A 16232-nucleotide genomic window follows, 5' to 3' on the forward strand; every position below is an offset into this window, starting at 1 on the left:
GCAGGTAGCAGCTCCTCCTGAAAACCCACCTCCCCACCCCTTCATCCCCACCCCCCCTCCCCCCAGGCCGGATCTCCAGGCTTTGCCTTGGGGTGGGGGCCTCTTGTAATTCAGACAGCATCCAGTGGACAGACAGGTGGCTTCAGGGCCAGCTACGGTCACCACGCCCTTCCACCCCAAGGACTGGACAGGACTAAACAGGGCACCCGCACTCATGCACCAGGGCCCCCTCGCCACGCTGGCCGCCGGGCACCCCGCCGTGGCCGGCCCAGACCCAGACGGCACACATACGAAACACACTCCTGGTCGCAAAGACCAGCACGAGAACCAAAACACGCACACATCCTTGTTTTTCCATCGCATGTTGGGATGTCCACGCGTGGAGTACGTTAGGTCACCCAAAATAGATCGTTGGAATGATTTCACCAGTTTCTTTTTGGTTTGTTTTCTGTGGCTACTAGAAAATTTTAAATTTTGTTCATGGCTCCCACACGTGGGGATTGTCGTGGCTCCTCGGATGCAAGGGACCCGGGAGTGGAGACACGGAGACGCCGAGGGGGGCAGAGGGCCCAGGCCGTGAAGGGAGGGGACCGGCGGGCGGGGACGCACCCCGGTGGGCACCAAACGGGCCTGGTTACGGCCAAGGGGTGTGGCCGCGGGGATCAGCTTCCTGGGCTCTGGGCCCCCATCCCCACCGCTCCGGGGTCCGGGTCCCCGAGCCTGGACGCGGCTTCCCTTCCTGTCTCCCTGCTCTGGGCTGTGGCCCTCCCGGCCTCCCCCTGCACTGGATGGAATCAGGGAGGGTCCAGACCACCCTCCTCGCTGCAGCCACTGGGCCAGCAGCTCCCACCCTCGGCTGCCAGAGGAGAGAAGAACCAATTCGCACCTCCCTCCCCGAGACCCTGCGACCTGCGCCCGTTCCTCTGGTTTTCTCCTCTCCCTGACCTCCTCTGCCTGCCTGCCCCCTGCCTCTCCCTCCCGCCCGCCCGCCCCTGCCCACCCTCTCCCTCCAGCACCAGCGGAGTGGGAAACCACAGCACCCACACACGGTAACAAATCTTCTGCCTCACCCCCCTCCTTTATTTACACCGGGCGCCCAGTAGCAATTCAATCTGAAAAAGTGCCGTGTTTTCGGAGGCGTGCAGCCCGAGAAATTGATGTTTGTGTTAATCAATCTTGTAGGAGCCTGCGGGGCTCAGAGAGGTACCACACGAGAGATTTCTTCTATTGATTAATTGGATTCCGAGCGGGCAGGGGTGGGGAGGAAATCAAACGCTCCAAGCGCCTGAAAGCTTAGGAGATGGGTCGGGGCTCTGTCCCCGACCCTGCACCGCCCGAGGTGTGTTTGGGGGCCCCTGGGCCCTGGGTTCCCGTAACTTCCTCCCCACTCAGCATCCAGCACGGGCTGGGGGTCAGGACCCCCAGCATCGGGGTCAGCTCTGCCTGACTCGTGAGACTCGGGGACTCTGTGCTGTCCGGAAACATCCCTGCTCACGCCGTCACCCGGGGTGATCTCACGCCTCCAGAAGCGCCAGGCCCCGTATTCTGAAAGGGACCCACGTGGCCCCATGGCCAGCACAGAGGGGACAGGGTTCTGGACAAGACCGCATGTGCCGCAGGGGAGGACCAAGCCCCACGCCGCATCGGTGGAAAGTCTCTGGGCCCTGGTCCAGAGCTGCCCGTTGCTGGCTGGGCCTGTGGCAACGAGGCTGGCACCCAGGTATTGGACCAGCCCGCGTTATCTGAGGCAGGCTGGCAGTGAATCCCGAGGGCGCCACGCCTCGATTCAGGAAGCCGAGGCCCAGCCTCTGCAGCCGGCTTCAGGGGCATCAGCTGTCCCTCCCAGGGCCCGGGAGGGCCAGGAAGTGGCAGGCACGCAGTATGGGAAAAGTGTGGCAACGCCCTGTGTCCGATGAGGCTTGTAGGGCTAACACAGAGAAGGACCCCGCCCAGTGGTTCTCACCAACGGGGCGGGCTGGACAGACCCACTTTACAGACATGAACACCGAGGCTCCAGCTGGAGAAACACCGGGCCCTGCTCCCCAGGAGTCCAGTGACCCGCTGCCCGGATGCCATGCTCATCACTCGGCTTGCTGGTGGGGACATGTGAGGCGGGCCCACTCCGGGGCGTCCCTGGGAGGCTGGCCATCGGACCACTTCCTGAACTCTACACATTTGGGGTGTAGGGGCGCCCACAGGGCCCATCAAGAGAGCCGCTGGACCCTTCCGCTCCGGGCCAACAGCCTCGTGGGAATCCTGGAAGCAAAGCTGTCACAGCAGAATCCAAATGCAGTCCTCTCTCGTCCGCCATCGCCATTGATTGAGTACCTACTGTATACCAGCACTGACCCTCATTATCTGATTCTATCTCTGCAATCATGACCCTTAAATGGGCGCCTCTTCCCCATCTCGTGGCCGTGAGACAGACCACACCTGAGCCGCAAACAGGTGTCTCAGCCGTCCCTGCAGTCGGAGGCCAGGCAGGAGCAGGAGAAGGGTCCCAGTCCTGCAGAGGCCTCTCACTCGCCGGGCCTCAGCTTTCCCATCTGCAAATGGGTCTGAAGAGAGACCTCAGCCATAGCCCCACCCAGGGCGTCGTGCTGGGAAAACTGTCGGCCGAGCAGGTCTCGTCCGGAACAACTGTGATCTCACATACCTTTGATTTCCCAACAAACAAACAAAGCGTAATCTCTGTTACTGCCCAGAATGTCCTGTTTAGCTTGACGAGAGCCAAAAGGGATGACCCCAAGCCATCCCACCACGAGATGCATTTCCAGGAAGAGGCCGATGGCACGCGTGCGTGACCCCCACCAGAGAGCCCCCCCCGTAGCGAGAGCCGCCCTCCAGCCCACCTCGGCCGCCTGGTGGCCGCACCCTCCCCAGGCTGCCCCCCCCACACCCCCAGCCTCGCTCTAAAATCAACAGACACCAGGACCCCCGGACCAAGGACAGCAACTGGGCTACACTGAAAAAAAAGTTAAATGTTCCGCGAGAAAAGCAAATCAGAAAGCTAACGGACAAATGACAGATTTGGAAAATATGTGTAACATACACGGCTGACAAAGATTTCATGTAATTCACATATAAAGGGTTGCTTTCAAACTGTTTAACTTCACAAAATTCAAAGGTTGAAGGAGCAGTGACATCTCTTCACCTGTACCGAATTGGCAGTCGATTTTTTTTTTTTTTTTTTTTTGCTCACACCTAAAATTAACGAGACAGAGGGAAAAGGCACGCGGGGTCCCTCCCTATCGTCCCTGGCAATTTTCACACGCACGCAAAGTCGCACACGGCATGCCCTCTGACCCACGGCCTCACGTCTTGCTTTGTCCGTCAGGGACGTGGGCAAGGATGTTCGTCTGAACGCTGCGGTTTGTTTCAGCAAAACGAGTCAAAACGGTTCGTGGGGGACTTAGGGTAAATTAACTCCGCGTGTTTGCACGACGCGACGCCTCGCGGGCATTTAAGGTCCTGTGGCAGAAGGACCCCCCCCACCCCACGCTGGGATCTCACAAGAAAAGGGACACGAGAGGCAGCAGTAAGGCATGATGCCGGTGAGGCTTACGTGGACACACGTGCACACACACACACACACACACACTTGTGCACACACACGCAGACGCACACGCAGGAAAACAGTGCAGAGATGGGCCCCCCAGTGCCGACCCCGTAGAGCTGGGTCTGCGGCTGGGGGAACTGATTTCTGCCTTTTTGCTTCCCCGTCCCTTCGGTTCTGTGTTGGACGAATCCGTTGGATTGTTTTCTTGACAACAAAGTACGAGAACTTACCACTCCTCCGGGGCCCTGCATGGAGCCCGGAAAGGGGCCCTCGAAGGGCGCGGGAGGATGTGTCCGTATACCAGCTGCACTGCGTCCCGGGCCTCTTCCCTGTGAAGGGTGGCGACGCCGGACCCAGCCGCCCCGGGGTCTCTGAGGACCCAGCCGGACCGGAGCTGTGACCCGGCCCCCCAGTTACGGCAGCGGCCCCTGAAGCCACCTGCCGGCCTCTCTCACCAGGGGTGCTGGGACTCAGCCTTCAGTACCCACGGCCGGAACCCCACCCGCCACCCTGTGGCAGCACCCGTCTGGGAGCCCCTGCACAGAGAGGGGCTCACCCCCAGTGCCGCCGGGGCAGGCCACATGACTCTCCGGTGACCCCCCAAGGGGGAGAGGCCTCACTCGGAGAGCTGCGTGCTGAGGCGAGAGCCGAGCCCCTGCCCGTGGGGAGCCCACTCCCCCAACTTAGCAGCCCCAGAGTGGGCATGGAGCCGCTCTGTCCCCCCCGAGGCGGGACGGTGCGGCACAGACAGCGATGTGGGGTCCTCGGCCCGTAGAAGGAACAGGAGGCCTGGCCTGGAAGAAGCACTCACAGGCCAAGGACGGAAGGGGCAGCCCTCGGGGACGGAGAAGGGGCAGGGGTACCGGCCGGGAGGGGTCCCGCAGCCCACGGGGAGGGAGGAAGGAGGAGGAGGAGGAGCAGGGGTGACGGTGTGCAGGGTGGTGACGGCCCAGTTGGAGAACTGGGGTCTGCACCGCTGGCTGCGGTCACGTGGAGGTCACGGGTGACTCAGGAGGCGGAGCCCAGCTCGAGTGGAGGGGTTCGGGGAGCAGGCGGGGCCCCTCTCCGTAGCTCCGGCCTTGCTCATGCACACCTGCAGCCTGCCGCAGTCAGCGACTGGGGCCCCCGCCCCCAAGACCCGGGCCTGGAAGGAGGGCAGCTAGCAAACGAACCAGAATCCCAAGGGCGCAGGGCCAAGCGTGAGGGTGCTGAAGCCCCGCTGAGCAGAGGCCTGTGGAGGTGGGGGGGGGGGGGGGGGACGGGCAGCCTGCAGGGACCTGGGGCGGCACCGAGTTGGGGGGGGGCGGGCACCCTGAGGAGAGCTGCAGCCTGTCCGCTCAGGCGACATCAGAACCTCCTGTGCCCTCTCAGCCCTGGGCACAGAGCCTGCCCACCTGGGCCACACCTGTGCTCCTGGTCAGGCCTCCCTCTCTGCGCCTGCCGCCCGGAGACCCTCTCCTTCTCCCTGCCTGCTGTCCCCAGCCCTTGCTTGTGAACTTGGCTGGAGCCCCGCCCCCCTCCCCTGGACTTGGGGCCTGTGGCCTCCAGAACTGAGAAGGACACATTCCTGTTGTCAGTCTCCAAGCCCGTAGTCCTTTGTTCCGGCAGCTGCAGGAACATCATTCGGAGGCCAAGCAGGGGTCCAGCCACGTGAGAGCGCACCAGCCCTGTGCCGCCCGGGACTAAGGGCCCCAGAAGAACGGGACGGGGCCCCTTCCTGCCCGATTTCGGGTCCCCGCCACCCCCCAGCACCAGCCCACACCTGGCTAGCGGGAGCTCCCGGGACCGCGTCGTCTGCAGCACGCCCAGGCGCCCAGCGCGGTCCGCTCCTTCAGGCGGACAGCAGGCCGGGCGTGGACCCTGCGGGGAGCTGGGGACGTGATCAGGCCCAGGCTCGGCGGGACCGGAAATAGCAGAGGCTGCTGGGGCACAGGGACACCAGGGTCATGGGGTCAGGGGAACCGAGGATGAGCCGGGCCAGGCCTCCTCCCGGGGCCGCCCCCTCCTGCCCCACCGCGAGACCTTCCCAGGCGGGCCTGCCTCTGGGGCTGTGCCCTCTGTGTCCACTAGAAGTCCAGATCGGGGCCCTGGGCACATGACCCGAAAGATACCCCCGAGCCGATCCTACTCTGTGCTTGCCACCTGGTCTGCCGTGGACGGGAGCACACCCCCTGCGTCCCCTGCGTGGACGGGAGCACACCCCCTGAGTTGTGGCTCGGGGAGGCCCAAGCCGGCACAGAGCCAGCCCTGAGAGTGCACGCCGCCCCCCACGACAGTCTCAGTGGAGGTGGGGCAGAAGGCCACCCCAGTGACCTCCCTGCCTCCCTCCCAGGGGCACCCTGGGCAGACGCCTCCTCCGCGGCCGTCCCCGGGGCTCCCTCGGAGCCTGGCACAGTGACAGTCCATGCCTGGACCAGACACAGCGTGCATATCTGGAACCGGGTCCCAGCCTATGCTGCCCTTCTCGCCTCCTCCACAGCGGCATTGCCTGCATCTGGGGCAGCTGGAGAGGGCTCTGGGCTGACTGCCTCCCCCGAGGAGCGCACGGGCACAGCACACCCCAGCCCCCTGAAGTGCCACACCCAGGGGCCCCGCACAAGAGGGACGGCTGGAAGCCTGGAGGGGCATCAGGGTGGGGAGTCAGCCAGCCCTCGACGAGCTGGACAACACAGTGATTCACTGGGCTGCCTCCTCCACGCTGCCCACCTTTGCCCTGTGGCATCTGATCCTGTCATCTGCCCCTACCCCTGCTCACCTGTGCAGCCTCCCAGACTCCCCCCCCACCCCACCCCCGCCCAACCTGGCCCCGGCTCCTAGCCTCTGGGCCTTCCTGTGCTTCCCTCCTCCTTCCAGTCATGGGGCGGGTGCTGCTTTTTCCCGCCCCGGGGCCTTTGCACAGGCTGGGTCTTCTTCCCAGAGCCCTCCTCGCTCTCCCCGGACAAACTCACCCTGCAGGCCCTGTTCTTTCCTGCCCCCCCTGCCGACGAGTTCCCTTGGCTCCTGGAACTCACGGATCCAAGCCAGGGATCATTTGTTCACTGCTGGCTTTCCTCCCAGAGGGTGGGCCATGAGCCTTTGGGGGATGGTCTTCTTGCTGGGGGGCAGATGCCGAGCAAGACACACAGTAGGGTCTTCAGCAAGTAAGAGTTCCCTGGAAGAAGAGCGTGAACAACGTGCACTTAGCCGTGTCCCCCCAGCAGCCCTGTCAGGTGGGCCTCGTTTCTCTCCCCCCTTCAAGGTTGAGACGAAGGTGAAGGGAGGAAGGGACTCGCCCCAGGGCCCTGCAGCTCATTCACAGCGGGACGTTCTGGACAGCCTGACCACAGCAGCTTACAGCAGCTTGTCCCCCACCAGGCCTGCCCTTACCCTGCCCCCCGCCCCCTCCTGTGGATGGGCCATACCCCAGTTTGGCAACCACTGGGTGAGCAGAGGGGAGCAGACTTCTTCCATGCGGGACTTCTCAGAGCCTTAGCTGCTCTGCACGCCGGCTCCCCGCCCCCCACCCCCCCCCGGGAGGGAACTGTGAGCAGAATTTCCCAGACATGTTTGGCCATGGGTGGCACTGTGGTGGGCGAGGGGCTGTGGCTTCTGAGGGAAATCTCCGTCTCTGCTGGAGGGTGGGTCTAGCCTGGGCAGTTACCCTGTGCTATCTTCAAATCCCTGTCTGGTCCCTTCTAGCTGGGGGTCCTCTCTGAACCTCGGCTTTCTCCTCTGTCACATGCAGAAGAGAGAGCCCAGGTCCCGGGGGCAGACGTACTCTTGGAAGCACCTGGCTCCTGCAGGGCCCTGGAGGGCGGACAGAGGCAGCTTTGATGGGCCTGACTGGGAGGGAGCCGACAGCCGGGTGGGGATGGGGGGTCCGCCTTCCTCCTGAGAGCCAAGTGCTCTGCAACGGCATTTTTTACACGAAACCCTTTCCAGTGCTTTTTTGAGGATGGGTTTTGCTGTCCTATGTGAAGGATTTGTAAACGCTTCATCACGAGCCCCCCACCATCCCTGCCAAGCCGGGCCCATCAGGGCCAAGAACCAGGAGGGGCTGTGTCCCCTCCCAGGTCCTGGGCCCACGGTGCTGGGAATGCCCGGTCCCTCCTCCAGCATGAGTTTCTCTGGGTTCCAGCGGGAGGGACCAGAACCCGAAGCCTTTCCGGAACATCCAGGGGACCGTGGTGGGATTTACCCACCGTGTGGCCTGCAGTGGCCTTGGCGTCTCACCTATGCGTGCCGGGCAGCCCGGCTGTGTGCGGACAAGGCGAGGGAACAGAGGCAGAGTTCCCAGCACAGCGCCAGGCTGGGCTGGGCGAGGTGTGAGACGTTCAGGGCCGCCACCCGCCGGCCACGCCGGCCCTTTCGGGCCTTAGTCACTCGTCTCCCCCTCCCGGAACCCCGAGGCCCGAGGCCCCGGAGGGGCGCCCACAGGTGTAGATAAAACTAGGCTGCGTATTGCCCCCGTCACACCCTCCCTATGTCTCCGGCCACAGGCAGGGCCCCCCCCTCTGTCCCAGCCCCCGTCCGTCCACTTCCAGCAGAGAAGCGAAGCAGGGCCCCGTTGCCAGCTGCCCCGGGGGCCTGCAGACAAAGCTGGACGGCGGGGAGGCCCTGAGCCAGCTCCTGGAGGGCCATGACCCTCCTTCCCTCCCCGGCCCTCTCGGGAGGCTGCAGGAGGCCAGTCCTGGGATATTTATATCCCAGAGGAAGGGCAGCCCCCGCACTGGGTCCACACAGAGCTTCCGGTCCACAGAGGCCACGGGGCCAGGGCAGAACCAGAGCGCTCTGGAGGCCTCCCAGTCACGCAAGGAAGGCCTCGGGCCAGACGCCAGGCCTGGGAACGCTCCGTCCCCACCTCCCTCCCCACGTCCAGGGGTCAGCGGTCACTTTATTAATAGCAGCCCCCGAGGAGAGGCCTCACCCCTGGACGGTCATCGCCCTCCCTGCAGGCATGGCCGAGTGACCTGGGGCATCCCTGGGAGGGATCCAGGGAGCCCCTGGGAGTGCCGGCCAGGGGACGTCACCAGCCTGCCTGGAGGCTCCACAGAGGCGCCGGAGAGAAAAGAAAAGCGGGTTTCAAAGATCCCTGCCACTAGCCGCAAGACATTAGTTCCGTCACACGGCTCTTGGGGGTAACAAGAAAGTGCACTGATGTTGTACTTTGGCAGGGGAATGTCCCCCCGTCCTCGGGATGAGAGGGAAGCGTGTCTGCACCACGAGGAACGTCCCCTTTTCAGACCATCTGGGCCCATTAATACACAGAGAAAAATCTGGGAAGTTATGCACCAAAAGGCCCTATCTGCACCCCACCTCCCTCCCCTGCACGTCCAGCCCAGGTCTCCGCCCACCGAAGTCAGCTGTCAGCTCGAGGCTATGCGACTCTGCAACTTACAGGAAATAGGAAACTGATAATAACGCAAATCGTTCCGTAGAAATGCAAAAAAACGTGCCCATCAAATGGAATTTGTTGCTTGGTAAGGTTAGGGCCATTTGCTTGGTGTGGTTTTAAATGCACAAGCAATGAGCATTGTAGAATACAGGGAAAATGGACTTCTGAGAAACCAAGGCCAGGAGAAGTGTCCAGGCTATGCCTGACGGGGCATTTCCGTGTCAGGCTCGTTCCAGGAACCCCACAAACCCGCCAGCCCACCGTGGCACCTGCCAGCCCCAGCCGGTGCCTCTGGGGTCTCAAGAGCCTCGAGTGCAGACCCCACCGCCTGCCAACCTGGGGTACCACCTTCAGGCATCCTGTAAACAAACACTCAGAGCCTCAGTTTCTCTACCTGGAAAATGGGACGGGAATGGCCAGCCTCTGCTGCGCCTTCCCTGAAGCCAAGCCCTGAGCTCTGGTCCCGCCGGTGCCCCGAGGCACCGGGCAGTTAAGTGACTTTTCCCAAGGCCACAGAGAGCCAGACTGTGCGCCAAGGAGGCGGGTCCACCCACACCGGCCGCGTGGACCCTGAGAGGTGCAGCCCCGCCCCCTGGTGGACACTTCTGGAATTGCCCGGCGAGGTGCCCCTCCACAGATGGCACAGTGCAGGACAGGGGCAGGAACCCGCTGCCTAAGCAGGCAGCCCACCAGCCACTCCTAGGCCAGCAGGTCAAGAGCCAGAGGATGGGGGGGGGGGGGTATCCACAGGCCCTTGGATTCAAAAGGCCCCCGGTCTGTTTGGTGGCCATTAGCAGTGGCCTTGAAGCTGACCCTCCAGGCCCCAGCGTTCACGCCAAAAGGCTCATGACAGCCCCACTCGGGCCCTGAGTCACCAAGGCCTTCCGTTCCAGAACGCAATGAGTCCTCAGGGCCTGTCGCTTTTCCTGGGAATGTCACCACTCTCCCCTCCCGGTGGAGAACCTCCCAGGAACGGGCCTTCGGGGCCGGCTGGACAGTATGCAGAGGAGGTGAGCGGGGCAGGGGACCAGGCTACCCAAGGGCCCCGCCACACAGCTCACAGGCGCGGTCAGCACGATGTGTCTCCAGGAGAAATTCCCTGAATCCAGATGTGGCTCTCATCCCACCACCGAGCCCTTCATTCTGCAGGATTGTGCTGGGGCGGTGGGTGTTTTCACCGTGCCTGGCTCTCCCCTTCCTCGGGGGCCCAAGGACTCTCAGCTGTGGGAGCCAGCAGACCTGGCCACGCGGCTGGGTTTCTGGGGGGGGGAGGGGGCGGAAGGGCCCCAAGCAGGGGCCCCAGTGGCCACAGACTTGCCACCTGAGTCCTGATTCTTCCCTCCTCCAGATCTGATGCAGAGACTTTGCTGAGGCTGGGAAAATTCAAGTTCTCCAAAGCCACAGGGGCCTGGAGATAAGAGTATGGGAGGCAGGGCCGAAGCAGGGTTTCTGCTCTGAATAACGGCGACCCCTGCCTGAGGCCATCTGTCCCACCTTGTTGAGTCCTGACCGACTGGACGCGGCCTGGGTCTGCAGAGCCAATGGTCAAGGCCAAAGCACTGTGCCTGCAAACCCGGCGTTTGCCACCAGGAGGCACTCCGGGTGAGCCCTAGTGGGTCCGGATCAGCCCTGGGAACCTACCCCCCTCCTCCTCTTGGTGTCTGCGCCCCTTCCCCGGGCTCTCTTTTCTCCCTCCTGCGCAGACCTCCGTTCCACGGCCCATCCGCCGAAATACTGCGCCCCGGGCCTCGTTCTCACATTCCCACGATGCAGGCCCACCAGCCGGCCTTTCCTTCAAGGGGAAGGGAAGTCCTACAGTTTGGGTTCACACAGAATTCCCCACGTGAGCTTCTTCCCTTTTCTGCACAGGGACAGCTTGAGTGGTCACGTGGCACACACTATAGGAAATGCTGCCTCGTGGGCAAATGACAAAAGTCCCCTCCGCAGTCACCAGGGTCGCAGGACCTAGCAAATAAAACTGAGAGGCCGTCAGCTAGGTTTGAGCTGCAGGTGAACGGCAGAAACCTTTAGTATAAGTATATCCCATCAAATGTTTGGGACATACCTACACAGTAACATTGCTGCTGACTGGGCATCCTGGATGCAACTCCACAGGGCACTCAGGGAAGGGTCTACACAGGCCGGGGCCTCACCAGGGCCGGAAGGGAACCCACACCCCCACCCACTGCCACCATCCAGGGGTCGGGGGCTGGGTCCTCACCCCAAACACTCTAGCGACAACCTGCTGGGTGCCCTCGGGCAAGTGCCTCCCCTCTCTCAGTGTCGGCGGGTGCAAAATGGACAGGCCAGCAGAGTGAGCTCGCCTTCTCTTACTTCTCGAACTTTCTCTGGGTGTGGCCTGATTTCACGCGGGAGCTGATAGGGACGGCCCCTGGGGATGGCCCGGTGAGTTCTGCTCCTGGTGAGCTCAGGGGGAATGAAGGGCGAATTGCCCCCGCAGGCGATGACTCCGTGCATCCAATCCTGCCCAGACTGGAGGCACGTGGCCAACTCTTCCTCTGGCCCAGAGCAACCTGCCAGCCCGGGAGGGCTTTCCCTGCCAGGGTCTCGCTGCTGAGGCGGGAACACGCCAGGACCACAGCAGAAGGCACGGGCCTCGCAGCAGCGACACCGATGCTGATCACGCACTTATTCAACATACACCATGGGGTGCCCTCCGGTTCAACGGTGAAAGGGACAGGAGGCACCGTGTGGCCTCGGGTCCTGGAGGCCCTGGCAGCCAACGCCCGGAGAAGCAGCCTCAGTAAATGCAGCCAACGGCCCCAGGTCCCGAGAGGGAGCTGCTGCCTCCTGGGTCCTTCCCGCCTGGTGCCCCCAACCTCGTGAAGACCCGATCCTACAGACCCTTCCCACACCTGTCACTACGGCTCTGTCCCCCGGGAGACACGGAGCCTCCCATCCTGCACCCAGAGCAGACAGCTGCTACGATGGGGGAGCTGATGTGCTTTGTGAATGCAGATTCCTCAGATTCAGACTCCGGGGGGGTGACCCCGGGTGGTTCCGATTCACCCTAAACCTCGCGAGGCCTGGCCCGGGGCTCCTGCGGGGCCAGCTGCGGCTCAGTTCCTAGCCCGGGGGGATCAGGAGCTTGAGAGCCCCAGGGACAGAGGCGGGCCCACGGGGCCTGGACATGGGCAGCAGGCATGACTGGGGCCCGGCTGCCCCTGACGGAGCCCCCCGTGTGCCCAGACCTGCGGTCCCGGCAGCCGGCCGTGGAGCACGAGAGCCGGGCACCAGCAGATGAGACCGAACAGACTCCCTACGGCAAAGCCAGTCCAAACGACCCAACCGCTTTGTCCTCTGCAGGTTCCGCTGTAAAAGAGGGATGCGGACGGCCTGTTCCTCTGCAAGCTGGGGAGCTGTGCCCAGGCCACACGGCTCGCCCTGACCAGGGCCCCTCCTTGCTCAGTGCCCGTGCCCTAGTCACGCCCGGCTCTTCTGTCCGGTAGGTGCTCTGCAGACGTGGGCAGAGTCCTCCCTCCCACCCTCAGCTCTGCAGACGTGGGCAGAGTCCTCCCTCCCACCCTCAGCTGGCTCTCCACCTGTAAGGATTCACCCCAACTTCTCATCCGGAGTGCAGGGCGCCGGCAGGCAGGGTCTGCCCCAGCAGCCCCCTCCTCCCTTCATGGACCGACCCTCCACCCCTTCACAGCAGGTTTCCAGCGATGAGGGCATAGAAGAAACTTAAGAACTGCCTTAACCAACAAACTAAGTTTTGTTTGTTTCTAATTAACAATAGGACATTTTCTTTTTTTTTAATTCAGAAATTTTTTTTTTTTTTTAATGTTTTGTGTATTTTTGAGATTGCAAATGCGAGCTGGGGTGGGACTGAGAGTGAGGGGGACACAGGACCCAAAGTGGGCTCTGGGCTGAAAGCAGACCCAAAGTGGGCTCTGGGCTGAACTCATGAACCGTGAGATCATGACCTGAGGCGAAGTCAGACGCTTAACCGACTGAGCCACCCAGGCGCCCCACCATTAGACGTTTTCTAATTTCAAGTTTTCTAACGCAGTTTGAAAAACGGGTATCCAAATGAGCACAGAGAAACGCCATACAGCGGTTCACAGCCACCCAGAGTGGCCCCTGCAGGTCTGTGTTCCTTCCTGTGACACATACATATGCGCTGACACCCGCACGTGCACGCGGGTGTCCATGCGTGTGGGAGCGCAGGATCACGTGCATGGTGAGCACACGTTATGCACACCGGTGCACGCGCACACGCGTGTACACCGTGCCACACGTGCACCCACACGTTCCGCGCACGCACGAGTCCATCCACCGCACACACGTGTACACAGCGCACACCGCTTCTCACACGTGCTTACTGCACACGTGCACGCGTACGCACACACGCCCTTCCACGGCACGCGCGCCCGGGGCTAGGGCCCTTCGGGAGAGACAGGAGGGGAGCGTCGGCTTTAAATCTCCAAGCCCCTAGCGCGCAGCGGCCCGCTCCGGGGCTCGAACCTGAGACCCACGAATTGCGCGCAGCGCTCACGGAGCATGCGCGAAGTCGCGCAGAACGGACTCCGGGCATGCGCAGACCGCGCCCCGAGCGCCCCGCCCTCCCAACACCCACAGTTCCAAGCGCAGGGCCGTGTCCGGAAGTCCGTGGAGCGGATCTTCGTTCCTCGTCCTCTGATTCGCTTCAAACCACTGCCATTTCCGCAGGAAGTGCCGAGTCTCCGGCCCACAGTCCGCGGGGCGTGTCGCTTAGGAAGTGAGCGCCGGCCCTGTTTTGTTTCCGGGGGAATCTGGTTTTCTGAAGGACGCTCGGGACTTCCGCGCGTCCCTCCCAGCCTCTGATTGGCTGGTTTCATGAATATATTAGGGAAGGGGAGGCAAGTTTTTCCACGCGCGGCAGCGCCTGCGGGGATTTGAGCGGCAAGGTGTGAACACTGGCGGCTCCGCGATGAGGGCAGGCGCCTCCGCCGGCGTGTCTGCGCGGGGCGCGTCGCGCCGAGTCGCCCTGAGCGAAAGGTGGCCTAGGCAGAGGCCTTTAAATGTCGCGCGGACGGGGCCAGAGTCGTGTTGTATGAAAGGAGAGAAGGTTAGCACTCCCCTTGACAAGGATGGAAGAGGCCCTCGGGCCTGACAACACGCATACGGTTAAGGCATTGCCACCTACTTCGTGGCATCTAACCAACGTTTTTTGGGGACCTGGGGCGGGGGCTCCTCCGCACGGTGCCAGGGCCGCAGGACCTGCTCCCCAATAGTGTGTACTGGGCTCCCTGCGGCACCCCCGCCACCGTCCGCGGGTCGGTGTCGCCCAGTCCCCCCGCCCACGGCCGTCCTGAGCCCCTGCCCGTCAACCTGCCGGCGGAGCGCTGCGTTATCAGGACAAGGGGTGTGACCCTGACTTAGGCCGCCTCGAAGCTTCGGCGACGGCGCACCTCTGGTCCACAGAGAGCCGCACCTGCCCCGAGGGCCGTTACCCCGTTTGTCAGTCTTGAATCCCCCCGCACGCTGATCTCGGCATCCTGGCTCCTGGGCAGGTGTGCCCAGCTCTCTGCACCGCCCGTGACGTCCCACCGCTTTCCTCGCCGAGGGAAGCAAATCCTTTGGCAAGTGTGCATTTCATTTGTAGGAGTCGAGCTGTTTCTGTCCCCACCACCGGTCGGGCTGGGTGTGAGGCTTGGGGTCTCCTCCTGGGGCCTCGGCAGCCCCCGGCTGTACCTCTCTCCCTCGCGTGGGCCGTGACGCGGCAGTGGACAGCACCACGGGCCGGCCCTTCGGCGACGGTGCCTGCCTTCCCTCTGCAGAATCCGGTCCCGGGCCGCCGCGAGCCCTTCCTGAGCCCCCCACCCGCAGTCACGCACGTGCGGGGCGAAGGCATCGCAGGACGTACCGCGACGTCGTGCACACGCTTTGGGATACCTTAGATTCCCAGGGACGGAAATCCCCAGAAAGGCCACCTGAAGCGTAGAGAGGGCGTTCCCCCTTCATGTCCAGGGCACAACGTGCTCTGTAAGCTCCACGGTGCAGGGCTCGCTTAACGACCCAGGAACGTGTTTATCGACTTAAATAAAACCAACCCGGCCCACAATTCCACTGCTAACACTGCAAAGAGGGGCGCCTGGGGGGCTCCGTCGGTTAAGCGTCTGATTTCGGCTCATGCTCTCACGGTTCATGGATTGGAGGCCCGCATCGGTCTCTGTGCTGACAGCTCAGAGCCTGGAGCCTGCTTCGGATTCAGTTCTGCTTTGGATTTTGCTTTGGGTTCCCTCTCTCTCTGCCCCTCCCCCGCTCATGGGCGCGCGCATTCTCTCTCTCTCTCTCTCTCTCTCTCTCTCTCCCTCCCTCCCTCCCTCCGAAATAAATATTTTTTAAAGATGCAAACAGCACCATCCAGCTCGCATTACCTATCAACAGTGGGGGGAAACGGTCAGCCTCCGCTCTCAGAGCACCAGAGTCAGAAGCTGCCAACGCGGACCCGGGAGCCCATAGGACACATGACTGTTTCCAGGTCCGAGGTGACGAGCAAGCAGCAGACTTCAACCAACCAGGGCAGGCGGGGTCTTGCTGGGGCCCTGGTTCGCGCCAGCCAGCCGTGGAGCACGTGTCCGCATACATGGACACGCACACAAGTGTGTGAACACGTGCGTGCCACGTGCACGCGAACCTGTACACACGAATCTGCATGCACGTGAGCATGTGCGTGTGCGGCACGCGTGTGAACACGTGTGTGCACACCTGTACACATGAAGTGCATGTGTGCGCATGTTTGGGTGCGCCTAGATACACGTGAACGTGCATACACGTGTGTACGTACACGCTGAGCTTTTAAGACAAGCGTGGAAAGCTGGACACCCGATACTTAAGAATCCGCATCTGAGGGGCGCCTGGGCGGCTCCGTGAAGCATCCAGCTCTCGGTTTCAGCTCAGGTCGTGATCTCAGTTCACGGGCTCGAGCTCCGCGTCGGGCTCTGTGCTGGCAGCACAGCGTCGGCTTAGAGTTCTCTCTTCCTCTCTGCCCCTCCCGTGCTCACGCACGCACCCTCTTTTACGTGTGAAAGGGGTTCTGAGCCAAAGTTTCTGGAGAATTACCTCTTACAGACACTGTATGCACTGCCTAAGTCACCAAATGTCCGGGATTAATAAAACCACTCGGGAGGGACACGGGAAACGAGAGGTTTCAAAAGCTGGAGTTGAACGGCCCCGGGGCTGGCGCAGCTGGAGGAGGATTTGACGCTTGATCTTGGGGTCGTGAGTTCAAGCCCCATGTTGGGTGTAGAGCTTGCTTAAAAAAAAGAAAGTTGAAAAGATAAAGCCAGGAAG

General features: G+C 62.5%; 1 long non-coding RNA gene and 1 other non-coding gene across 2 annotated transcripts; one reads left to right on the forward strand and one right to left on the reverse strand.

Annotated features, from left to right (window-relative positions):
• Positions 1-5328: 5328 nt before the first annotated feature.
• LOC144614103 (uncharacterized) lies at positions 5329-8201 on the reverse strand. Its single transcript, XR_013551627.1, has 3 exons — positions 7772-8201; positions 6508-6710; positions 5329-5478 (listed from the first exon to the last, which is right to left on the reverse strand). It is a non-coding gene; the product is annotated as an uncharacterized LOC144614103 (long non-coding RNA).
• A 5781-nt stretch (positions 8202-13982) lies between these two features.
• Positions 13983-14108, forward strand: LOC132663968 (U6atac minor spliceosomal RNA). Its single transcript, XR_009603355.3, has one exon. It is a non-coding gene; the product is annotated as a U6atac minor spliceosomal RNA (small nuclear RNA).
• The last annotated feature ends 2124 nt before the right edge of the window (positions 14109-16232 follow it).

This window comes from Panthera onca, chromosome D4, assembly GCF_046562875.1.
Source record: "Panthera onca isolate mPanOnc1 chromosome D4, mPanOnc1 haplotype 2, whole genome shotgun sequence".
NCBI classification, from domain to species: domain Eukaryota; kingdom Metazoa; phylum Chordata; class Mammalia; order Carnivora; family Felidae; genus Panthera; species Panthera onca.